Raw genomic sequence first — 26,878 nt, 5'->3', positions numbered from 1 at the left:
CATTTTCTGGAGAGCTTTTATCATAAATGGATGTTGAACTTTGTCAAAAGCTTTTTCTGCATCTATTGAAATGATCATATGGTTTTTATCCTTCAATTTGTTGATATGATGTATCACGTTTATTGATTTGCGTATATTGAAGAATCCTTGCATTCCAGGGATAAACCCCACTTGATCATGGTGTATGATTTTTTTAATGTGCTGTTGGAGTCTGTTAGCTAGTATTTTGTTGAGGATTTTTGCATCTATATTCATCAGTGATACTGGTCTGTCGTTTTCTTTTTGTGTGACATCTTTGCCTGGTTTTGGTATCAGGGTGATGGTAGCCTCGTAGAATGAGTTTGGGAGTGCTCCGCCTTCTGCAATATTTTGGAAGAGTTTGAGAAGGATAGGTGTTAAGTCTTCTCGAAATGTTTGATAGAATTCGCCAGTGAACCCATTTGGTCCTGGGCTTTTGTGTGTTGGGAGATTTTTAATCACTGCCTCAATTTCCGTACTTGTGATTGGTCTGTTCATAGTTTCTATTTCTTCCTGGTTCAGTCTTGGAAGATTGTATGTTTCTAAGAATGTATCCATTTCTTCCAGGTTATCCAATTGATTGGCATATAGTTGCTTGTAGTAGTCTCTCATGATGTTTTGTATTTCTGAGGTGTCCGTTGTGACTTCTCCTTTTTCATTTCTAATTCTGTTGATTTGCATCTTCTCCCTTTTTTTCTTGATGAGTCTGGCTAATGGTTTATCAATTTTGTTAATCTTCTCAAAGAACCAGATTTAGTTTTATTTATTTTTCTTATGGTTTCTTTCCTTTCTTTTTCATTTATTTCTGCTCTGATCTTTACGATTTCTTTCCTTCTGCTCACTTTGGGGTTTCTTTGTTCTTCTTTCTCTAGTTGTTTTAGGTGTAAAGTTAGGTTGTTTATTCAATCATTTTCTTGTTTCTTAAGGTAGGACTGTATTGCTATAAACTTCCCTTTTAGAACTGCTTTTGCTGCGTCTCATAGGTTTTGGGTTGTTGTGTTTTTGTTGTCATTTGTTTCTAGATATTTTTTGATTTCCTCTTTGATTTCTTTAGTGATTCCTTGGTTGTTTAAGAGTGAATTGTTTAGCCTCCACGTGTTTGTATTTTTTGCAGTTTTTTTCCTGTAATTGATATCTAGTCTCATGGCGTTGTGGTCTGAGAAGATGCTTGATATGATTTCAATTTTCTTGAATTTGCTGAGGTTTGATTTGTCACCCAAGATGTGATCTATCCTGGAAAATGTTCCATGTGCACTTGAGAAGAAAGTGTAGTCTGTCGTTTTTGGATGGAATGTCCTATAAATATCAATTAAGTTGAGATGGTCTAATGTGTCATTTAGAGCTTGTGTGTCTTTGTTTTCTGTTTGGATGATCTGTCCATTGATGTAAGTGGGGTGTTCAAGTCTCCCACTATTATTGTGTTCCTGTCGATGTCCCCTTTTATAGCTGTTAGCATTTGCCTTATGTATTGAGGTGCTCCTATATTGGGGGCATAGATATTTACCATTGTGATATGTTCTTCTTGAATGGATCCCTGGATCATTATGTAGTGTCCTTCCTTGTCTCTTTTAATAGTCTTTACTTTCAAGTCTAATTTGTCTGAGATGAGTATTGCTACTCCAGCTTTCTTTTGACTTCCATTTGCATGGAATATCTTTTTCCATCCCTTTCCTTTCAGTCTATATGTATCCCTTGGTCTGAAGTGGGTTTCTTGTAGGCAGCATATAGAAGGGTCTTGTTTTTGTATCCATTCAGCCAGTCTGTGTCTTTTGGTTGGAGCATTTCATCCATTGACATTTAAAGTGATTATTGACATGTGTGTTCCAATTACCATTTTCTTAATTGTTTTGGGTTTGTATTTGTAGGTGTTTTCCTTTTCTTGTGTTTCCTACTTAGAGAAGTTCCTTTAGCACTTGTTGTAAGGCTGGTTTGGTGGTGCTGAATTCTCTTAACTTTTGCTTGTCTGGAAAGCTTTGGATTTCTCCCTCAAATCTGAATGAGATTCTTGCTGCGTAGAGTATTCTTGGCTGTAGGTTTCTCTCTTTCAGGACTTTCAGTATATCCTGCCATTCCCTTCTGGCCTGCAGCATTTCTGTATATAGGTCGGCTGTTATCCTGATGGGTTTTCCCTTATATGTTGTTTGTTGCTCTTCTCTTGCTGCTTTTAATATTTTTTCTTTGTGTTTAATTGTCGTTAGGTTGATTAATATGTGTCTTGGTGTATTTCTCCTTGGGTTTATTCTGTATGGGACTCTCTGTGCTTCTTGGACTTGGTTCATTATTTCCTTTCCCATGTTGGGGAAGTTTTCCACTAGAACCTCTTCAAATATTTTCTCAGACCCTTTCTTGTTTTCTTCTTTTCTGGGATGCCTATAATTCGAATGTTGGTACGTTTAAGGTTATCACTGAGGTCTCTGAAGCTGTCTTCTAGTCTTTTTATTCTTTTTTCTTTTTCCTGCTCTGTGGCAGATATTTCCCCCATTCTATCTTCCACCTCACTTATTCGTTCTTCTGCCTCAGTCATTCTGCTGGTTATAGCATCTAGAGTATTTTTAATTTCAGTTATTTTGTTATCCATTGCTGTTTGTTTTTCTGAGTTCTTATGAACTGTTTCTTGTACTTTCTCTATTTTGTTATCAAGATTTTGTATCATTTTTACTATCATTACTCCGAATTCTTTTTCAGGCATTTTTCCTATTTCCTCCTCATTTATTTGGTCTTGTGGGTTTTTTTCCTTCTCCTTTGCCTGCATGGTGTTTCTTTGTTTCCTCATGGTTGTCCAAGCTTTTGGGGTTGCTTGTCCTGGTGATAGAGGTCTTTATAGAAGACTGTCCAAGCCTCAGACTAATGTCCAAGTATTGGATTAAATGAACATTAAGTCTAGGAAACACATACATGTATAAGACACACAATTACTGAATCCGTTAGGACATAAGGCTCTAGAAAGACCTGACAGAACCCCAGTGTGCTATCAGATATTCAAAGAGAAACTCAACAGAAATTGACAACTGAAACAGAACAAATCAGAGACAAAAGCAAAAGCAAACAAACAAACAAATAACACCCTAGACATACATGCATCAATCCAGGGAGATTTTGTAAGCTAGGATCAAATACAGAAAAGAGCTAGAGTACCACCAGAGAGAATGGAGATTCTCAGAATGTAATTAGACAGTTGTACTAAGAACTAAGATAAAGACAAAAGCCTAATATTAAATACCAAGGCAGTGCGTCATCTGGAGAATAGAGCAAGGAGTCTGAGCAGACCGATAATGTTGCTTATAAGTATGTTAAGATAAAATAAACTTAAAATGGCTGGAAGAAAGGGGAACAGAAGAGCGTAATGTGGTTGGAAATATGGAAATAAAAAGAAAGGAATAGAAATGTATAAAAGATAGGGATGAAAGGAAAGTATGAGAGATATATTGTCCATACTACCAAAAACTTAGCTAGATATAGAAGTATATAAAAAGGCAAAAAAAAAAAAAAAGAATAAAAAATATCATTAAAAAATTATGTTATAAAACTTGTAGATCCCTTAGGGCTAAGATCGTATTTAAAAAAAAGAAAAAGGAGAGAGAGAAAAAGAAAAAAATCCAGAACTGATCCCAGAATGGACCAGTTCAATAGGTATTGATACTACTATTTCTGTTTCCTTAGCGTCTCAGCTGTAAGTGTCCTTCTCCTTGCCTTGGGTTTTTTTGCGTTATTCTGTGACCAGCAGAGGTTCTTTTATTGTTTGTCTGTAAGCGTTGGTGTGTGGGGAGGGAGAGGGTATAATAGTGGCTCCTTCTCCTGGGAGTGAGTGAGCAGTGGCGCACTGTTGTTTCAGTCAGGCTTGGAGGTGCCTGTTGCAGAGGGCGCTGGTGGCTCAGGCGTAAACAGAAAGTCTTAGAGTTGGGCCTCTCTCGGGGTTTTTTTCTTTTTTGATGCTGTTTTTTTTTTTTCCTCTTGGCAGCCTCCCTGCTGCTGGCGTTGCAAGGGGTTTTAATCTAGCCCCGCCCGAGTGCCTGAGGGTGCTTGTTATCCCTGAGCGCCTTAGGTGGCCCACAGGGCATCTCTGCACTGCCTGTTGCAGAGGCACCGAAAGAGAGAGAGAGGCTATGCTCGGGGCTCCTCCCCCCCCCCCCCCCCCCCCCCGCCCGTGAGCCTGCAGCCTCCAGCCGCCATCATGGCCGGGCAGCTCTCAGGGACGGGCACCCCTCTCCGCGGACCTCCTCCCTCCTGTCCTCTCGGTCTGTCACCCTACCAGCAACAATGTTTCTCACCTTGAACCAGCTCTCTGGTTCCCACGCTCCCGCTCTTGGACCCTCCGTTCAGCCGCGGATCGATGTCTTGGTCCGGGAACGCTGAGCTGTGCTGCGGACCCTCCATATGTTTCTCACTCCCTCCCATCTGCCACAGCTCCGCCGCTTCACCCTCTTTGAGCCCTCATAGATGCCTCCCTACCGGCTATGTCGGGCTCCCCGCAGCCCTTTCTGGTGTCCGACGCCGTCTGCTGGTGTTCAGCTGGCTCTCTGTGGGAATGACTGCGTCCTTCCGTGCATTCCCAATGCATCTGTGAAGAGGGATGCACTCCACGTCTCTCTACTTCGCCGCCATCTTTTTTCTCCCTAGTTATTTAAACATAATTTTAAATATAGTTTTTACAAATTTATTAAATCAAATTTTAAAAGGCTTTTTGTTTTTGTTTTCCTGTAATTTCAGGTAGATTGATGTATCATACACAACAATAGTGACAACAATCAGTAATATGTAGTGAACAGTTATTATCAACTGGATATGATGACCAATCTTTAAGAAACACTGAGGCTGTTGTTAGTATTATACCTACTTTAAAGAAGGGGAAACAAACGGATACAATCTTTCTTTCCAAAGCCATCAGCTGGTAAGAAATGGAGTTGTGATTAGAACAAGGTCTGTTCAAAATCAAAATCCGGTGCTTACTACATAGGCGATACTGCTTTGGGTTTGGGCATCTGAATGCACATGAGACATTTTTATGCTAACTTAAATCATTCCCTAATTATTTTTAATTTCAAAAAGTCAAACATTAAATCAGTCATTTGAAAACTCTTAGTAGATCTGGCTGCAATACAATAATTAATTGGTTCACTGGCTTTAGATATGTGTAAGGATTTGAAATAACTCGTGTTAGTTCCTTCAACCTAATGTACAACTTCTAAGAAGAATTCCTGAGACTGCGGTTTTTAAAGGGAGAGAACAGTGAGAAGTTACATGTATTATTATATTAGTACATAATATTATTTACTAACATATCCTAGGTATTTTATACATATTAAACAGATTATATAGCAGGAGATAAGAAAACAATTAAATAATTCTTAATGTGTCTCTGATTAATTATAATAGTGTCATGATAGCAAGTTTAAAAATGCTTACATTATTTAAGTTCTCACTGTGTGCCAGCAGCTATATTTTTCAAGGTTGGCATGCATTTTTTCAAATTCTCAACAACTCCATGAAGTAGGCAGTATTAACTAATATGCAAATTGAGGTATTAAAATTTAAATATGCCCAACTCCTCCCAATTGCTTAACCTACAGTCAGAATTTAAACTCACATCTGCCTAGTAATAAAACTTCTAGGCTAAAATCCACTTCTAGAGATGCAGCATCATTATCCAAGTAATTTTAACTATTTATGTTATATTTACTTCTCTAGTATGAAAATTCTCAAACATAGTGTCATGGGTAGCTCTGCTAATTGACAAGAAGCAGAGTAATTCCAAGCACACTAAGAATTATACTAATCCCTTAATGATCGGATCTCAGACTTTGGGCAAAAGGTCAAAATATAAGTATGTCTATGGGAGTATGCCATGTCTGCGAATAGTACTGGAAAATTATAGAATAGCATTCACTTAATCATACCTTTTACAGTGATTAATATATAACATAGCTGACTTTGGTTACTTAGATAACCATCTGTCACAGCGTTAAAAATCATGTACTGTTTTGGTGTAACTTGGGTCGAAGTAGGCTAAACAGCTTGGCAATCTTCTGCCAGAATATTTGATGTGAACTTGTTTGTTCTCATAGACTGGTAGTGTGTGTGTGTGTGTGTGTTTAACTTTGGAAAGAAATTCAGATATTTTTACCTCCCTTTGTTGCAGTGTATAACTTTCTGCCCCTTCCACCTACCTAGTTTTAACTCTCATCTCTACAGTAGATGTAAGTGTATCTGGTAAGTAGATATGTGATGTGTCAGTGGGTGTTAGATCCTATGAATATATTTTTATTTCCAAAAAATACCATCAGAATCTCCTCTTACGAGCCATACTTTGCTGTCAGTCAGTTTTACAAAATTGCTAAATCAGCAAGTGGAAATGGATTGACAAGCCATTAAAATGGGAGCATGGGGGTGTAGGGAAACAAAGTACAATGTCGCTTTCTTAATACCTGGGCTTAAATCCAGTGTTTTGGATTGCCAGATAGCACCTTTGCCCAGCAATGAAGACACTAAACATAACCAAAAAAAAGTTTATTCTCAATGAGTCTATTGCATAAAATTAAGACATTTCAAGTATAGTATTATTACATTCTAGTGCATTTTTGAAATAGATAATCTAATCTAATAGAATAAAAGGGTCTTAAAGTGATAGGCACCAACCAGACCTATATAAGTGTCAAAAGTAAAGTTGAAGGAGTGGGGAGCAAAGAGATATTTAAGATATTACACATTTGTGAAAAAAAGGAATGAGAAACATATTACTTTCTGTAGTATATATTTGTTCCTTTTCTTTTGGTTCCTAGCAGGGGAATTTAAAACAGATACACAGACATACCCCACATGTCCACTGGTGACTGTGGGTCTGGAACACAATTACAAGTTTCCTCACAGCAGTAAGTTCTCAATCCCAGCTGTGCCTTCAGTGGCATGAGCCAGCTTGATTACGCTAAAGCACCCCTGGATTCCTTCCTCTTTTGTTTCATTCCACTCAGGGTCTTAAAGCTTAAGCATTTGACATGCTTGGGCAGTTTTCTCTCTAATTTCACCCAAGCTGGCTGTGCAGTGAGTTTAATGTGTAGGTGTAGCCTGTAGGTACAAGTAACTTCTTCAGCATTTTTTTCCAAGTTGGAAAGGAATCTACGTTATGGTAAAAAAGTTAAACCATATCACAAGAGAAATACTATTACCAGACCAAGTTGATTTAAATCAACATCTATGCAAGTATAGGTTGATTTTGATACTGCAGGAACAATGCTTTTGGCTTCAGTAACATAAAGGATGAAGCTCTCTAGCAAATCAACAAACCATCTTCATATATGAGGTGCATGAAGTTTAGTTATAACCTTGCAAAACCATGTGATGAGAAGACATTCAGACTTGCTTGTTCATACACCAATTTCCCATTATAATTTTAACATTAAAGAATATATAAATTTTAATTTATATTAAATTATAACTTTTTAATAGGGAAAAAAACTTTTTCTATAAGAACAATTTTGGTATTAAACCAGAATTTAGAGCATCAGCTTTCAATCCTTCCTCTTTTGGAGGTGCTCTGGAACTCATTGCTACTTTGTGAAAATATAGTGATACACATTATTACATTATTACTGAAGTAGCAGATGTTTGAAGCACTCTGAAAATTGTCTAGGTCATCAAGGGACCTTCTAGCATCCCTGTAAATACTGCAGCATGCATATCTTAGACTCCATATTATGCCTACTCTACTCTGAAAAAAAACTGCACTTATTTTATCCTGGCTTGTTTCTTGGTCATCTCAATTCCTCTGCAGATGTACTTGGCATTAAAAACTTCTATACAGAAGACATAGATTTTTTTGTAGAATTTCAAACCTAGAATGAAATATTTCAGAGATGTGGTGAGCCCGATGGCAATTTATAGTTTTAGAACTGTGTATGTGGCCCTGTGTGTGTAGGCCTGATGTCTGTGGAAATGTGTGAGTGTATAAAATTTCACAAGTAAGTAGATTGAGAGTAGCTTGTCCTCCCCTGCCCCCCCAAAAAAAACAACTTGTCAGAACCTCCTATGTGTGGCAGTTCTCCATCTTTTATTGGCTACACATATAGAAAATATCACCCATGTAACAAACTCACATGTACTGACCTAGAAAATCTACCCCTTTCTCTTTCATTCAAGAAAGCATATTGAGTACAAATGAGAATAGTCAATTTAGTAATAAACTTGTATCACATAAAATTTATATTTTAAGTAATTTGTAAACTTTGGAACGTGAATGTTATTTGGAACTTATTTTAGGTACTCCATAATGAATCACACAAACTATCATGCCAACACACCTCAGATGAGAACCGCTATCTTTGAGCAGTGATGGAGAGAACATTTAAGCCGCGAAGTATCCTTATTTGCTCTTCTTACTATGCCTTCTTTTAAAACCATGAAAAACTACCTTAGTTCTTATAACACTTTTCCAGGAAAAATGGATAAAGGTTCTTAGCTTCCTGATGGGAACACTAATAGAGTAGTGACTGTCACCTTTATATCATTTACACCCTCTGATTAGCCAGTTCAGGACTGTCATTCTGTCAGAGCCTCAGCAGTCAACATTGACTAGGAAGCTGACTTTCAGGCACCTAAAGTGGTATTTTAAAGGAAAAGATAATGAGAGATAAATTATTCCCCGTCACAGTGCATTTGAAGTAAACTGTACCCATTCCCCAGCTAAATTTACCATGATTCTGATTGCAGCAATCTAGACACAGGTGAAACTTGAATGCAAAGTCAGGAGGAATAAATATTAAGTTATTTCTTAAAGAAGAAGGAAGAGAGTATCAGACAAAGAAAGGAGACCCAAGTTTTAGATTTGATTCTGCTGTTAAGAAGTGTGACTTTGGGCAATGACAACTTCTTTTACCTTTCATCTTTTTGGTAAATGAGAATATTGGTCTAGAGCAGCAGATCTCAATCTACTTCAAGAAACATTGGTTAATAGACCATGCAAGAATAAAGGTTCACTGGTAAAATACATTTGCTAAACTTTGAATGAAACATATTCCACCTTGAGCTAGTCTCAAAATGCACTGGAACAACTTAGAGGCTCTATAATATCTTGTCATAAAACTTTGCTTAACCTTCGAGTTCTTGTCTCTGGCCGGCTATGTGACGCACCTAGGGGGTTTAAAGAAATATGCAGGACTTCACTCTACACAAAATCAATTTGATTCTCCATGGGTGGGTTAGGGAAATCAATAACTTAACAATCCCTTTCTATTGCCCCCCGCCCCACCCAGGTGAGGACAGTACTAACTTCAGAAGCCAGACTGGAGAGCCTCATCCAATCAGTTAAGGGCCTTAATATAAAAAAGACTAACCTCCCTCCAAGGAAGAGGAATCTGCCAGCAGAAGCCTTCAGACTGAACTGACACCAACTTTTCTCAGTCTCCAGCCTGTCAACCTACCCTGCAGATATTGGACTTGTCAGCTTCCACAGTCGGAGAGCCAGCTCCTTCAAATAAATCAGGTTCCCTCTCTCTTCTTTCTCTGTGTCTCTTTCTTCTTCCCGCCACCCTTCTATCACCACCAAAGAAGGTCTCCTGTTCATTGTTCTTCTCACCAACATAAGGATTAAATACCAGTCTGCTTCTACCTTAAAAAGCTACCACAGCTCTTTAATGCAATATGTAACAGTATCACTGTTGGGAATGTATCTCCTTTCAGATCAATTTTTATTTTCTGGGTAAGCAAAGTTCTTCTTAATGGGCCAGATTTTCAACATTTTAGGTTTTGCAGACTGTAAGATCTGTGCTGCAACTATACTAACTCTGGTTGTAATGTGAAAGTAGATGTAGACAAGATATATATGAATAGGTTTGATTGTTTTCCAAACAATACTTAAAAAAAGAAATGTGAATTCATCTGTGTATAGTTTGTCAAGTGCTGCTCTAGATCATGAGAGAATTGTTCTTTAGGTCTCCACTGACTCCAATTGTAATGTGTTTAATTATCAGTGATTCTGTTTTTCCCCATATCCTTGAATTGGCAGGCGGATTCCCAACCACTGCGCCACCTAGGAAGCCCCCCCCATATCCAATACTCAGATAAATCTGTCTTTATAGGTCATATTTGCCATGCTTATAGATTTTTTAAAAGAATCTGTACAGGTTTTATTATTAATTCAATCTGAACTTTAAATAAAATATTAAATTCTAACTTCCTCAGTACATTTTTCTATTTACACTTATTTGTATTTCTTAGTAGTCTTTTGATTTCATTGTGGATTTTCTCTAGATCCTTTCCTAATTCACAGGTGTCATATTATTTCTTTTCTAGTTGTTAATAATTTTCATTTGTATAATAAGATTTAAAATATCCTGCAAAAAGTTGATTATCTCTTCTCTTTTAGGATATTACTTTCTGAGTCTTAAAATTGATTCTGTCTGGGAGAATATCAGCTATCTTTAAATCATATTTATAGATTTTAACTCTTCTCCTCCCCATCAAGTAACACATATGCTGTTGTAAATGTGACAATTCATTCTCAGGCATAATTTTGTGATTTGAGATGAGAGACTAAAAGAATAAGATACCTTATTTGATATTTTATAAATAACACGTTTCACGGCAGAGGACCTTGGAAGTTCAGCAGTTGCAGCCTTTATATCACCTCTCTTACTTGAAGCCCATTGCCCTTCATGAACATAAAATCAGGTGAAATTTTACTTGGTATAAACAAATTCATTAAATTCATATATCAACATGGTTCATGATTTCTGGAAGGCAATGCTACAGAGAAATCAGAGAGCCACACAGTAAGATGTATGTAAGCTATTATTTGGAAGTGAAATTATATATTATCAAGCATGTAGATTATATAGAAATAACTAGTAGACATATCTTGGGCTCTATATAAACCATTTGTTCTGGTGTCATTAAAATAATTTTAAACCCTTACTACTTCAGACTTCAACAAGTTGGCTATTATGTCAGTTGCCACAAGTGACTATAGAAACAACGTGGTTTTCAACTTACTGGTTTTGATAAATTAGAGAGAAAATTCAATATTTAAATGGATTTCTTGCTCTAGACCATTTTCCAGTTGTTATTTTTTTCTTTTTGTTCATGAACTTTATCAAGGTACAGTTTACATAAAATAAAGTTCACTTATTTTAAGTGTACATATTGGTGTGTTTATATAACCCACATAATCACCATCCCAATTAAGGTATAGAACATTTCCATCGTGCTAAAACGTTTCCTCGTCCCCCTCTGTAGTAAATTCCATTCTTCACACCTGCCACAGCCAATTACTTCATCTGATCCTTTTTTTTTTTTTTTTGCTTATTCTAGAACTTTACATCAAAGAAGACACACAATATGCACAAATTGTGTCTGGCTATCTTAAGAAATATTTTAGTCTCATCCAAGTTGTTTCATTGTGTAAATGGATAGCTCCTTTTTATTGCTCAATGTGCTTTCTTTTTAAAGTTTGTTTTTTGGTGTATAGTATATAACTGGATGTTTTGAAAAATGCAATTTGATAATTCTCTTTTTGGGTTAGTATTTTCAGCCCATTTATATCTAATGTAATTATTGATATTGCATTTCAGTCTACATCTTTCTATTTCTTTTCTATTTGATCCATCTACTTTGTTTTTGTCTTTCACTTTTTTTCTTTATAATTACTTGAATATCTTTAAGTATTCCATTTCATCTTCTCTATTGGTGCTTTGTTAAATCACTTTTTTGGTGCTGTGTTGCTTGCTACATTTACACTGTGTATTTTGAACTTGCTATAATCTACATTCAAATAATATCATACTACTTGGATATATAACAGTGCATTTCTACTTCTCTTGTCCTTTGCATTATTACTGTCGCATATTTTATTTCCACATATGACATAACTCACTAAATATCTTGGCATTGTTTTTTTATCAAAACAGTAATTTATTTTTTAAACAATGTAAAGAAAACATAGAAATATTTTATATTTGCACATATAACAGGTAAATATAACTTAAGTTAGTTTGCATCACAAAGCATTTTCCTTCATCCTAAAGAAGTTAATGTAGTGCAGGTTGGCTATTTATACTGTAAAGATTTGCCTGCCATTAAATGGCATTGTTTTGCCATAATTTTTGAAACCAATATTCTCTGTGTATAGAATCCTAGTATGACTATTTTCCAATAAATTAAAAATTTTCTTTCACTCTCTCTGACTTCAGTCTAGAATACTCTAATGAGTATTCAGTGGTCACTTTTTCCATTTATGCAATGTATCATTTTTCTTTGGCTGCTTTAATTTTTTTCTTTGTTAATAGTTTTCATCAATTTGATTATGATGTATCTTGGTGTAATGCTGCTTGGTGTTTATTAAGTTTCTTGAATTCCTGGATTGATATTTTTATCAAACATGGAAAATTTGCAGCTATTATTTTATCTGTCCCTCCCCCCATCTTTAAGAGACTCTAGTTATATATATATAAAACTATATATATATATGCTACACACACACACACACACACACACACATAAAATGATGTTAGGCTGCTTAGTATTGTCCAAAGATGACTGAGACTCTAATTTCTTGTCTTGTTTTTCCTCTCCGTTTCTCGTATTCCCTTGTCTGGTGCTGGTATCGAGGTAATGCTGGCCTCATAAATGAGTTTAGTAGTGTGCCCTCCTCTTATATATTTTGGAAGAGTTTGAGAAGAACAGGTATTAAACTCCTTATTAAATGTTTTGTACAAGTCACTAGTGAAGCCATCTGGTCCTGGGCTCTACTTTGTTAAGTTTTTGATATGATTTAGTCTCCTTATATATTAACTGGTCTCTTCAGATTTCCCATTTCTTAATAATTCATCCTTGGAAGAATGTATATTTCTAGAAATTTATCCATTTCTTCTAGGTTATCTAAGTTGGTGGTAGATAATTGTTCACAGTACCCTCATGATCATTTGTATTTCTGTGGTATCAGTTGTCTCTTCTTTTATTTACTATTTTATTTATTTTAGTCCTTTTTTTTCCTTGTTGAGTACAGCTGTTTGTCTATTTTACCTATGTTTAAAATAAAACAACCCAGCCATTAGTTACATTGATTTTTTTCCTATTGTCTTTCTAGTCTTTATTTCATTTTATTTCATTCTGATCTTATTCCCTTCCTTCTGCCAACTTTTGGCTAAGTTTGTTCTTTTTTTTTTTCTAGTTTCTTGAGGTATATTGTTAGACTATTTTCTGAGGTTTGTTTTTTTTTTCTTAATGTAGGTATTTATCACTATAAACTTCCCACCTGGAACTGCTTTTACTGCATCCCAAATTTTTGTTATGATATTTCCATTTTAATTTGCCTTAACATATCATTTGATTTTCCTGTAGATATCTTCTTTGACTCATTGGTTTCTTAGTACCTTGTTTGTTTAATCTCCATATATTTGAGAATTTTCCAGTTTTCTTTTTGTAATTGATTTCTAGTCCAGGATTCTTATTCCAGGAAATCTTTTTATTTATATGACAGATTAATATAAACTTTTATGCTCCATGCTATATGACTTTAATTTTACCCTTCTGCTGACTTTTCTTTCCTTTAATACTACTATCTTTTACTGTAATCTATAGGCATTCTTTGGCTCCTCCTGTTATACTCAGAGTTACAGACTAATACTTACAATCAGAAAACATTATTTAAAATTCAATTAATGTATACTTTCTTTGAATTTCCAAATTAATTAGTTTCAGTCATTAATCTAAGGAGAGGATAGTCACAAACTAGAGGTCAACTGCCTACTGTTGTCACAGGATCATAAAAAAAAAATCTTACGGAAATAAGTTAAATAAATTAATATTTTATATCTAAATAATTCATTGTGACTTGGATTAGACCAGTATAAGCCACAGGAGTATTGTTTTGTCCAACAGACCTATGGACTATTTTAAAAATAGAGCTTTCCGGATCCTTTTCACACATGCACTCACTGGTCTTGGCACTTACTGCTGTAGTATAACCATAGTCAATAAAAAAAGGTATAGTGTAAACATTTTGTTTTACTCAGTACTCCATCCTACAAAATACACACGATCCAAGTGGTTCTGTCAATCACAGTGCCTCATATCTCGCTTATGGTCAAACAGTTAGGCATGTGTCCCAGTCAGGAATAATCCATAGACTTACCCCTGGCAAGTCCAAACAGAGTGTGTTCCAGGATTGCTATATGGGCATGGGAAGAGAGAAGTCTCTTTTCCTTTTTACCTGCTAGAATTAGTAAGCTGGCAGGTTGTGAATGGGACTGACAGTGGATATCTTTCCTGCCATGTGGAGATAATCTATCTGCTGCATTAAAGCAACATCAAGAGAAAAATGAATCTAAAGATGGAGAAAATGACCCCAGCATTTAAGCCTTTGAATACAGCCATGTCTAAGCCAAATCCATGACTAAACTTTCCACTTACATAAATCAATACTTTCTCTGTTTTATGTAAGACATTTTCAACTGGGTATCTATAAATTCCCACAGAAATTTCTGACTGATATAGAAAACAAAGAGAGACAAAGCTTTAAATTCCATTCATGATTTAGGATTCTATAATGGTATTTATAGGGATATATCAACAATTCTATTGCTGATATTTCATGGTGTAGTTTTTATATCCCTTTATGTTTCATTTTGTTCTAGGCATGTCTCTTGTAAGCAAGAATATTTTAAAATGCAGTCTCATAATCTCTGACTTTTTAAAAATAAATTTAGTCTCCTACCTTTGTTTTATTTGTTGATATATTTGGACTTACTTCAGCATCTCATTTTACGTTTCTTATTTACTATCAATTTATGTTTTTGACTTTTTTAACTTTTCCTACATCTTGTTAGATTCATAAAGATTGCTACACTCCTCTTATAGAGGTTAAGAAACTTGTCCAAGGTCACACATTAGGCAGCATGAACGTGGAATTTGGAACCATGCATGGCTTGAATCCAGTGTTTTCACACTTAACAACTAGATAATATTGCTTCCAGGGTGCAGAAGCACAAATATTTGCTTAAAACATTTGCAGTGGGGATGGAAACTCAAGGATAAGCAAAAAAGACAGTATTAATTTGAATTGATTGAAGTTAAAGGACAATTAATGTTAAAGCTTAAAAAGACAGAGAAATGTAGAATGAACTGACAGAATTCTTGTTTGAGTGACTTGATGTGTGCTGTCCAAGTAATAGGGTAACAGATATAGAAAATGGAGAGATACTTTTAGCTAGGATGGCAGTATGTCATCCAGGTGGAGAGGTTCACTAGGTAGTTTGCTAGAAATTTTCCCGTTCAGATATGTTGTCTGGGCTAGAACTACAAAATGTATCATGTCTACAGAAGCCACGGACTTAGATAAGGGCACTCAGAGGGACTGTGCAATAAAATAAAGCCAGAAGAAAAGGACGGTATTGTAGGTAAACACATAGAAGTCTATGATGTAAAGTTTAAGTAAACTAATAGATGCTGAGCACTAGAAACAGCACCTCAGGTAGAGTAAGTATTAAATGATGCTCAGCAGATGAGGATGAGGATGAGGATGATGATGCTGCTGAATAACATAAACCTATTTTTTTCTCTTAGTTTACAGGATACTATATTAGGTCTGAGTCCAAAATCAGCCTTAGAGAATTAGTCAGTTATTTACCTCATGCAATAAATACTCTCCAATTCTTACTTTGAGCTAGGAAAAAATATTGAGCTTAATACCCCAATTATGTTTTGCTTCTAATGAAAAAGGAATGAATACTAGTAAAGTGATGATAAAAAATATTTGCATTTTCTCTAACAGTTATTTCTCAGCTTCTGCAACAACTAAACTAATTTCTAAGGTTGCTAAAATAATCTTAGATAAATAGTGGGGAGTTTTATATAGTAGGCATATAAATTTTCTTCCACACAAAGCAGAGTAAGATTTCTCTCAACAGTTTATTTTTACATTTCTCATAAGTTCTGCTGTATAATTTGGTCATGTTCAACTATAAGTGAAAAGCACTTTTCCTGTTTCCCGCAAACACATCTTCACATAGTGAAGGTGAAATTTGTGCAACCCTGGGGATTTCATAGAAGAGAGAGGTGGAGGAAGTTGAAAGGCAAAGAGTAAGTTAAAATTGTCAAGCCATGTGGTCTGTGTGAATGTTACCCAGGGGAATCACCCATTCTTATTGTCAGAAGCCAAGAGATCTTGAGAAGCAAGAAAGACAATTCAAAAGTAGTGGGAAAATCCCCAAACAGCAAAACTGAATGATAATATTTTACAAGTTGTGAAACAGTTTTATTCCAAAGGGCTTTTTAAAGAACAAGTGTCATAAAAATTGAAATAACACTGGAAGGCAATGGAATTTCCAAATTAATTTACATTTCTTAATTTATTTTTTATTTTTAAAAGAGAAAACTTGATTAATAATATTTCAAGTGCAAATGCAAATTACGTACACGTTTAACACCACCTAGCCCCACTACAGGAAGTTTAATTTTCTTTCATATATGTTTCATCCAATTCTGATATATCTTTCTTATTATTTTTCAAAAAATTGATGCTGAAATTAATCAAATAATAATTTAAAGATAATTTTAAGATAGCACCCCATTCTGATCCTCTGATATAGTCATAAGTATCTGTTCTGCATTGCACGTTGAACTGAGAATAGTCAATATTGTATTAATTGTTCCTTGCAAAATTACTATCATGTTCATTTTGCAGAAATAAAAAATTTTGCTTAAGGTCAAAGAGTAGTAGAATTAGGACTAGGATTATATTGCTTCAAAATTAAAGTAATTGTTAATTTATTATATCAAACTCTTCCTGGTTTAAGGATTTTGAATGTCATGGTCTGAAGAAATCATCTAAAAATTTATTAAACAGCATAGGAAACTGAACTGTAATCAACAAATCACTGAAGTCTCACTGTGGACTATTCTGAGTCCAAAACTCCAAGGGGACCCAGTCATAGGAGGGGCTTCACAAAATTGTGAGAATTACCTCCAAGAGCTCAACCAAGTTTCCATTGTAAATATGGGAGAAAAATGCTCTCCTGCTTCTGGCAGAGAGAGGAGAAAGGAACCATTTAAAATACTCCATAAAGACCTACATGTAAGGCCAGACACTATAAAACTCCTAGAGGAAAACATAGGCAGAGCACTCTATGACATCCATCAAAGCAAGATCCTTTTGGACCCACCTCCTAGAATCATGGAAATAAAATCAAGAATAAACAAATGGGACCTCATGAAACTTAAAAGCTTTTGCACAGTGAAAGAAACCATAAACAAGACTAAAAGGCAACCCTCAGAATGGGAAAAAATAATTGCCTATGAAACAATGGACAAAGGATTAACCTCCAAAATATACAAGCAGCTCATGAAGCTTAATACCAAAAAAGCAAATAACCCAATCCACAAATGGGCAGAAGACCTAAATAGACATTTCTCCAAAGAAGACATACAGATGGCCAACAAACACATGAAAAGATGCTCAACATCACTCATTATCAGAGAAATGCAAGTCAAAGCCACAATGAGGTATCACCTCACACTAGTCAGAATGGCCATCATCACAAAATCTGGAAACCACAAATGTTGGAGAGGGTGTGGAGAAAAGGGAACTCTCCTGCACTGTTGGTGGGACTGTAAGTTGGTACAGCCACTATGGAAAACAATTTGGAGGTTCCTTAAAAAACTACAAATAGAACTACCATATGATCCAGTAATCCCACTCCTGGGCATATACCCAAAGAAAACCATAATCCCAAAAGAAACTTGTACCATAATGTTTATTGCAGCACTATTCACAATAGCCAGGACATGGAAGCAACCTAAATGCCCATCAACAAATGAATGGATACAGAAGATGTGGCATATATATACAATGGAATATTACTCAGCTATAAAAAGGGATGAGATGGAGCTATATGTAATGAGGTGGATAGAACTACAATCTGTCATACAGAGTGAAGTAAGTCAGAAAGAGAAGGACAAATATTGTATGCTAACTCACATATACAGAATCTAAAAATGGTACTGATGAACTCAGTGACAAGAACAAGGATGCAGATACAGAGAATGGACTGGAGAACTCGAGGTATGGGAGGGGGCGGGGGGTGAAGGGGAAACTGAGACGAAGCGAGAGAGTAGCACAGACATACATATACTACCAACTGTAAAATAGTCAGTGGGAAGTTGTTGTATAACAAAGGGAGTCCAACTCGAGGATGGAAGATGCCTTGGAGGACTGGGGCGGGGAGGGTGGGGGGGACTCAAAGTGGGGGGGAGTCAAGGAAGGGAGGGAATACAGGGATATGTGTGTAAAAACAGATGATTGAACCTGGTGTACCCCCAAAAAAAATAATAAAAAAAAATAAAATAAAATACTCCAGAGCACTCTGTTCTTAACAAGCCCTGTCCTAAGGGGAACTAGTTAACAAGAGCCTCATCAGCTGGCATATTGTCAGAGCCTAACTGGGGTAAGAGAAATACCCAACTCCAGCCCATGTTCACTATCCTGTCCCACCTAAGGGGCAAGGGGAAGAAAACAACAACAAAAAACCAAAAAACAGAGAAACAAAAAGAGAAATGTTTGTGACGTTCACATGCAGAGGCACAGGCTTACTCAGAGATGGAGACCTAATCGACTATAGGGGTATAACATGTCTCCTCTGCCCTCACACCTCACGATAGCATTACTAAAGGCCTGTTACAATAGTTCATTTCACCTGGTTCACCATGTCTGGCTCTCAAGAAAAAATTAGAAGGCATATCAAAAGCCAAAAAGCACAATCTGAAGAGACAGAGTAAGCATCTCAACCAAATATGGCAGTGATGTTGAAATCATCAGACTGGGAATTTGAAACAACTGTGATGAATTTCCTAAGGTCTCTAAGAGATAAGTAGACAGCATGCAAGATTAAATGGGCAATGTAAGCTGAGAGATGGAAATCCTAAAAAATATCCAAAAAAGAAATGTTAGACATCAAAACCACTGTTAACAGAAATGAAGAATACCTATAATGGACTGGATAGAGCTGAGGAAAAAAAAAAATCTAAGCTAGAACACATATAAATAGAATCCTAAAAAACCAAAATGCAAAAAGAACAAAGACTTAAAAAAAAGAACAGAATACCCAAGAACTGTGGTACAACTACAAAAGGTATAACATATACATAATGGGAATACCAGGAAAAAAAGAAAAAAGAAACAGAAGAAATATTTGAAACAAGTTAATGTCAGACACCAAACCACAGATCTTGGAAGTTCAGAGAACAGCAAGCAAGATAAATATATTAAAAAAAATTTACACTTAGGCATGCTATATTTAAACTACAGAAAATAAAATATAAAGAAAAAATCCTGAAAGAAGACCAAGGGGAAAAAACATCTTATTTATAGAGAAGCAAAAATAAGAGTGTTACATCCTACTTCCCTTCAGAAACTGCAAGTAAGAAGAGAATGGTACAAAATATTTAAAATGTTGCAAGAGAAAAACCACCAACCTAGAATCTGTACCATGTGAAATAGGCTTCAACCAGGGATATAAAACAATAAGACACTGCTTTGAGACTGGCACTGTTGGAATGAATCAGGTGTTATGAGAAAAGATCTATTTATCATGAGTTCTGACCCACTTCAGTTCCACCTGGGTCATCATTTCCAGACAGAAATATTCCTCTTGGTATCTATGTGGCACCCAGATCATAGTTGGTAAACTTTTGTGTTAATAACTTTTTAAACTTGACATTTCTTTCACATTCTCTGAATCATAATTTTTCTACAAATAAAAAATACAATCAGAGGGAGGGGCAGCAAAAAGTCAAATATCTTAAGATAGTGTTTAACTTATTCCCATGACTAGAGCCCCCGTACATTGATTTGCTCAAACATAAACTCTCAGTTATTATTTCTCACATACTCAGAGCTAATTTTATAATATAAAGAAGATGGGTAAACACAAAAGGGTATATGGAAGGAAAGGGTGGTCAAGATTGAAAGAATGGTTATACCTTGTCACTCTCCACCAGCCAAGTATGAGTGCCACTTGCTCTAATCCTCACCAGCAATTGGTATAGTCAATCTTCCAAGTTTAGCTATTCTAGTATATGTGTAGTAGTACCATATTGCGGTTTTAATTTACCTTTGCCTAACCACCTATGATATTAAGCTCCTTCCCACAAGTTTATTGGCTATTTATATATCTTCTTTTATGAAGCATTTATTCAAATGTTTTGCCCATTATTTTTATAAAGATATTTGATTTCTTATTATTTAGGTATAATATTTCTTTAGATACTACAAATATAAGTTCTCTACAGATATATGCACTGATAATATTTTCTCCTAATCCATGGATTGTCTTTTTATTTATTGTACCTTTTGATAAATATGTTTTTAAGTTTAAAGATGTCAAACTAATAATTTTTTCTTTTGTGTTTAATTCTTTTCATGCTAAGAAATTTTCTTCTACCCCAAAGTTTGATAAATTTACCCCAAGGCTATACAAATCTTTTTCTACCCCAAAGTTTGCTAAATTTACCCCAAAGCTCTTAAGTTTTTTTCCTACTTTTATAGTTTTAGCTCTTATATTTAGAACTATCATTCATTTTGAGTTAATTTTTATGAATGATAAAATTTTACTAGTTTTTCAATAAGACATTCACAATGTTCCAGCACAATTTGTTGAAAGATTACTCTTTCCCTGCTGAATTTCCTTTGCTTATTTGTTGAAAATGATAGGCTATATCTGTGCATGACTCTATCAAGCACTATTCTATTCCATTTCACTGATATATACATATACACATTTATATATCCTATCCTAAAACCACATTGTCTTAATGACCGTAGCTGTATATTGAGTTTCGAACTCAGAAAATGTAAGTCTTCTGCACATATTCTTCTCTGTCAAGATTGGTTTACCTGGTTTAGATAATTGGTACTGCCCATATAAACTTGAGATTGAGTTTATTAATTTCTGTATCAAAGTTGCAGTAATTTGTTAGGATTTCATTGTATCTATAGACCAACTTAGGGCAAATTGATACCTTCAAAAGTTTGAGTATTTCCACCCATGATCATCACATATAACTTCAACTATTTAGGCTCTCTTTAATATCCCTCAGCAATATTTTGTGACTTTTCTCCATATAAAAAATGTTATCTTGCACGTATTTTGTTGCTTATTCTGTTGCTTATACTCTTGTAGAGGTTTCACCTTTTTTTCATTTTCAAAATGATTTTGCTTGGAAATAAAATTTATTTGTGTATACTGGCCTTGTGTCATTTGACCTTGCTAATTTCACTTATTAGATCCTTTTTTTAAAAATTTTATTAGTAAATTTTAGGATTTCTCCATGTACACAGTCATAACATCTGCAAATAAGATAATTTTATTTTTTGTATACTGGTTTATCTCTTTTTTCCCGTTTAACTGTACTCACTAGAATTTCTAATATGATGTTGAATATAAGTACATTAGTCTAGTGAATTATATTGACTGATTTTCAAATATTAAAATAGCCTTACATTTCCATGAAAAACTGACTTGGTCATAATGTATGCTCCCTGTATAGAATGCTAGTTGGATTTGTTAATATTTTGTTAAGGTTTACCAGTGTTAATGAGGAATATTAGGATTTTTCTTATATTTGGTGGAATTTGAAAATATCCCTACCACTGTATGTTCTGAAAATGTTTGTATAAGAGTTGTAATATGTTTTTATCTTAAAAAATCACCAGCATTGACTAGGAAAGGAATTTTGTCCTGGAGTTATTTGTTTCCTTTGGTGGCAATATTTTAAATTATTATTATCTATCATTTAGTCAATACAAGGTAATACAAGTTTTCTATTTATTCTTATGCCAATTTGTTAATTTCCATCTTTCAAGAAATTTATTCATTTTTTCCAAGTTGTTGAGTTAACAGGCATAACTTTTTTACAACCGTTCCTTATTATCATTTCAATATCTATAGATTCTCAAGTGATGTCCTACTTTTCAATTTTGTCATGGGTAATCTGTGGGCCTTTTTCTACTTTTTCCTTCATCAGTATAGCTAGATTTATATTAATTTAATGATTCTTTCAAAGAAAGTCCTTTTGGTTTCATTGATTTTTCCCAAATTTTTCCTGTTTTCTATTTTATTCATTTCTAAAGTTATGTGTTTTTTTTTTCCTGTTCTTATTCAAACTCTTTAAGGTAAAAATTTAGACCATATAATTTTAGATTATTATTCTTTTTTGATATAGTTATTGAGAGGTATAAAGTTTCCTATAAACACTAGTTGGGCTACATCCACAGATTTTAATGTCTAATATTCAATATCATTAAGTTCAAGGTACTTTCTGATTTCCCATTATTTCTTTGATACATAGGTTATTTAGAAGTATTTTGTTCAGTTTCTAAATATTTGAGGCTTTTCTATTTTATTACTGATTTCTATTTAATTCTTTTGTGAAGAATAAATGTTTTAAAAGACTTCAGTCCTTTTAAATTTATTGAAACTTGTTTTATGGTCTAGTATATGAATTCTCTCAGCTAATGTTCCATGCACACTTGAGAAAAATGTGTATCCCACTGTTGTTGGGTGTAAAACTTTATTCATGTCAGTTAGATCATTCTGGTTGATAGCCTTGTTCAAATTTCTTTGCTTATTTTCTCTGTGATTAATTTACAACTACTGAGAGAGAAAAGGTGAAATAATTTAGTCAAAATTGTAGATTTATCTATTTTTTCCTGTCATCTTTGTTTTATGTATAATGACCCTATATTATCAGGTGCATACACATTCAGTATGGTTTTATCCTTTTAAAGAATTGTCCATTTAATTATAAAATAAATACAGGGATTTATTATAAAATAATATATATATTATAAAATGATATAAAATTCATTATAAAATAAATACAGGAATTCCTGGTAAGGTCTAGAGTAATTCTACATGATGATTAATTTAGTTTCACTCAACTAATGTGTGGCCCTTTTGGCATCTCTACAAAATGCCGTGTGTGTTCCATGAGGTTCCTCCAATCTGCTTAAACTTGACACTTTCCCAACCCTATGAGAGTTCTGGAAGTTTTCCATCTTACGGTTCTGGGGTAGTTGTATTTCCTTAATAGTTATTCTTTGCCTGGGCTTGTGGAGTCATTCTTATGTATGCGTAATTTCTCATTCAGCCAAAGAATCAAGATGACCCTTGCAGACCTTTGGAGCTCTTTCTCCAGGTAGCTTTCTCTTTGTCAGTACTCTGCCTTCCAAATACCAGTTCTCTAAGCCTTGCTAATCTCCAATTTCTGTGTATTCAATTCAGCAAGATTATGAAGCCATGCTTATGCAAATTCTCCTTGTCCCAGGGTCCAGTAACTAACTCCATTCAGAAAGCTAGGACATTAACAGGGCTCATCTGGTTTTGGGTTTTTTTTTCTCTACAGGTTCATAATTCTTTACTGCATACTCTCAAATGAATGCAAACAGTTGTTTCAGAAAAATTTTCCAGGTTTATAGTTGACTATGGCTGGATAGCAACTGGAGTAACACTACTTCATCATGGTTGAAAGTGGAACCCTTATTCCACCTTGAAATACTATTATTTGTATTTCCTAGGTTAAAATAAATCTATCTTTTCATAAATTTTAACCATTACTCATCATTTTCCCTTTCAGCATAAAATAAATTTCTCCTATACTTCTCCTACTTACATTATTGCAAACAGTGCATTATATTACCTTACTTTACATTTTCACAAACAATACTAAAGTATGAAATAGTTTTGCTTCTATTAGTCGTGTCAGCTAAGTACTGAAGTTACTCATTTGTGTTCATCATTATACTCTAACATGGATTCAGTTAAACCTTTTTTAAAAAGAATTTCAGAAGCCCTATTCATTTAGCTCTTAGTATTTTTAACTCTATTCTCAGCTGTTTATAACACTCTTGGTCCTTTATTTATAGTTTGTTTTATTAATCGAATAGTAACATATGTCCATTAAAAAGTGAGAAGGAAAATTATTAAAATGGAGAGAACTTACAATCCATATAACCTTTTCTCTGTCTTTTTCATTGGCATAATTTTTAAGGCTTTGTTTAGTCCTGCCTTGTAAGATTTTTCCAAGTAGACAGTAAATCTTGCCTAAGAGAAGATTTTTCCAGAAGAGATTTCTATCTCAAATTACAATATTGCCATAATGGGAAACATCAGTATATAACAAAATTTCTTTCTTTTAAATTTCAACAAAATGCTATTTAGAAATAGAGCACTGACCTCTTCCACATTCTTAAAGAATTCTTGATGTGGCCAATTATATTGGATGTGATTTCCCTAAGTGGTGATTTTCTTCAGAATATTTGTGGCAATCTGGAGTATGCCAATTTTTTCAAATAGTAACTTTTCCATTCTTTAGTTATTTACTATGATTCACATCTCCATTGCATAGATTATTCTTTGAAAGTATAAATATTTTAAGGTAATCTCATCCATAAAAATTCCATTGATTTACATAATGACACAGACAATAATTTACATTTAAGAATTACTTTATATTTTATGTTAACCATTTTACATACACCATGAATTTAAGTCATGTTCTCACTATTTCTTCACTGCTTTCTTCCTCCTTCTTTGGTGAGTTGAAAATCTTGCTTAAGGATAACTTCTTACCTTCTATCCTATCATCATATTCAGTAATGTAAACATCTACATTATGGACATAACTACAAAGCTGGTCTTACTTCCTGCATCTCTTCCATTTCAATACATGGAATTTGAATATTTGCCAGTATTACAGCATTTTGCATCTCAGCAACCTTAAGAGCTATGTAACTTCATTTCTTTTTTTCAAAATCAAACCCTATACTAGGACCCTGTTGAGAGAACAGACTCTCTCTTTCTGTAGAAACATACCCACACACACTTTGCATATCTAAAATACAGCATCTTCTAACATACTGCAATAGCCAAAAGGATACATTGAGAAGATGCTGAATTTGCTTTGAGAGTATTGTTTGATTATGAATAAAACAGGATATTGATTTGAGAAGTCCAGATGAAAATTGGGTTTATGGATCTGAAGCTTCAGAAGACGACTAAAGCTATACATATGTATTTGGATTAATCTATTTGCAGAAAAACTTAAAAGATTCCGAGTTTAACTTTTCCTTTTTCTTGAAGGTGTAGTTTCTTTACTGACACAATCATTGTCGTTTTGCATTTCTATGATAGGTTAAGAGCTGTGAATCCACCTGTCAATGCAGGGGACACAGGTTCGATCCCAGGGCCAGGAAGATCCCACGTGCCACGGAGCAACTAAGCCCCATGCGCCACAACTACTGAGCCTGTGCTCTAGAGCCCACAGACCACAACTGTGAGCCAGCATGCCACAACTACTGAAGCCCATGTGCCTATAGCCCATGCTCCGCAACACCTGTGCAGCAATGAAGACCCAACACAGCAAATAAAAAAATAAAAAATAATAAATAAATAAAAAAGAGATGTACAAATAATAAATATGTGATGGTGGGGTGGGTTATATTTGGGATTATTTTGTACCAAATGTGATGCTAATCATGTGTTCTACTTCATTTAAGCATAAATAGAATTTTGGCTTCTGTAAATCTAAAAATAACATCACATAAGATAATTATAATTCTTTTCAATTGATCACAGCTAGAATTTTAAATTTATCTAAATCCCTTATACATTTGTGTTTTATTTATAAAGTAAGTGTCAGAAACATTATAATTTTATTTCTCCAGTAACAACTCCCTCATTGAGATTTACATTGTGTGACAATCTTCAAATTACTCTCTCTCTCTGTTCTTAGAGATGATACTTAAGGGATTTAGATCCTTTATACTATGTAATTTTAAAAGCCCTGATATGTTTTCTGAGGCATGAGCTGAAGTATTATACAAGTTAATATTTCTTCCTGCATAAATTGTTGAGTATATACCAAAAATATGCATTTATTGACAAATACCTTTAAACAATAGGATAAAAATGTGAGTTTCTATCTAACATTCCACTTGAAAGATGGAGCCTCCAATTAGCTTAAGGAAAGGTATTTTTATCATACCAGACTCTCCTGAGAAGGAAGACACTGGTGGAAAACAGGCTTTAAAGATGTTTACTTTACTCTCATGAAGTAATACTTTCAGCTACTTTGTGAATACAATGAATATTCATTGAAAATCAATGTTAGATGCAGTATTTATCTGAATCTGTATCTTTCAATTGCATTTTTTTTGCAAAATTTTTTTCTTACATAAGCTGCTGAGTGGTAGGATTGTTTTCATTCTTCATCATATCTACTAATGAGGACCCAATAATCAAAAATCTATATAGATGACATAGACAAAGGTGAGCCCTTATCAAAGGTTATGAAGACCTTGCTCTATGAATGGATATGCTAGAATTTTCTAAACTAGGAAGCTAATCATGGATATCATCATTTCTTTCTACAAGCACTGGGAAGCATTTGTAATAGGAGCTGAAAATGTATTCTATTTCACTAATGCTAAGTCTATGCTGTATCAGAATGATTTGCTTATGGGAGATGAGGAAAGTATTTATTTATGCAAAATACTCTAGTGATCCAAAAGGTTCCACCCCTGTTCTTCCCTTTACCAATAGCTAAGACCTTTTAATTCCTAACAAGAGAAGTTTAAACGGTCTTAACACTAATTTAAATGTTCATCAAGTCATAGCACAGTCCCCTTTCTTGGCATGCATGGTGGAATTTTAGACAGAAGGAGATGGTAAATGGACCGTGACTATTTAAAAAGGGGGTGGGGAGTAACAACTAGATCTTAACCAATTTTGCCCGATTTAAATGTGCACTTATAATTAGCTTGGCAAGATATTTGCCCCAAACTATTACTAATTTAACTTTGAGCAGACAAATAAAGAAA

This window comes from Hippopotamus amphibius, chromosome 12 (genome assembly GCF_030028045.1).
Source record: "Hippopotamus amphibius kiboko isolate mHipAmp2 chromosome 12, mHipAmp2.hap2, whole genome shotgun sequence".
In the NCBI taxonomy this organism is placed as follows: domain Eukaryota; kingdom Metazoa; phylum Chordata; class Mammalia; order Artiodactyla; family Hippopotamidae; genus Hippopotamus; species Hippopotamus amphibius.
The sequence above is the reverse complement of the archived record's forward strand: the minus strand, read 5'-3'. Positions refer to the sequence as shown.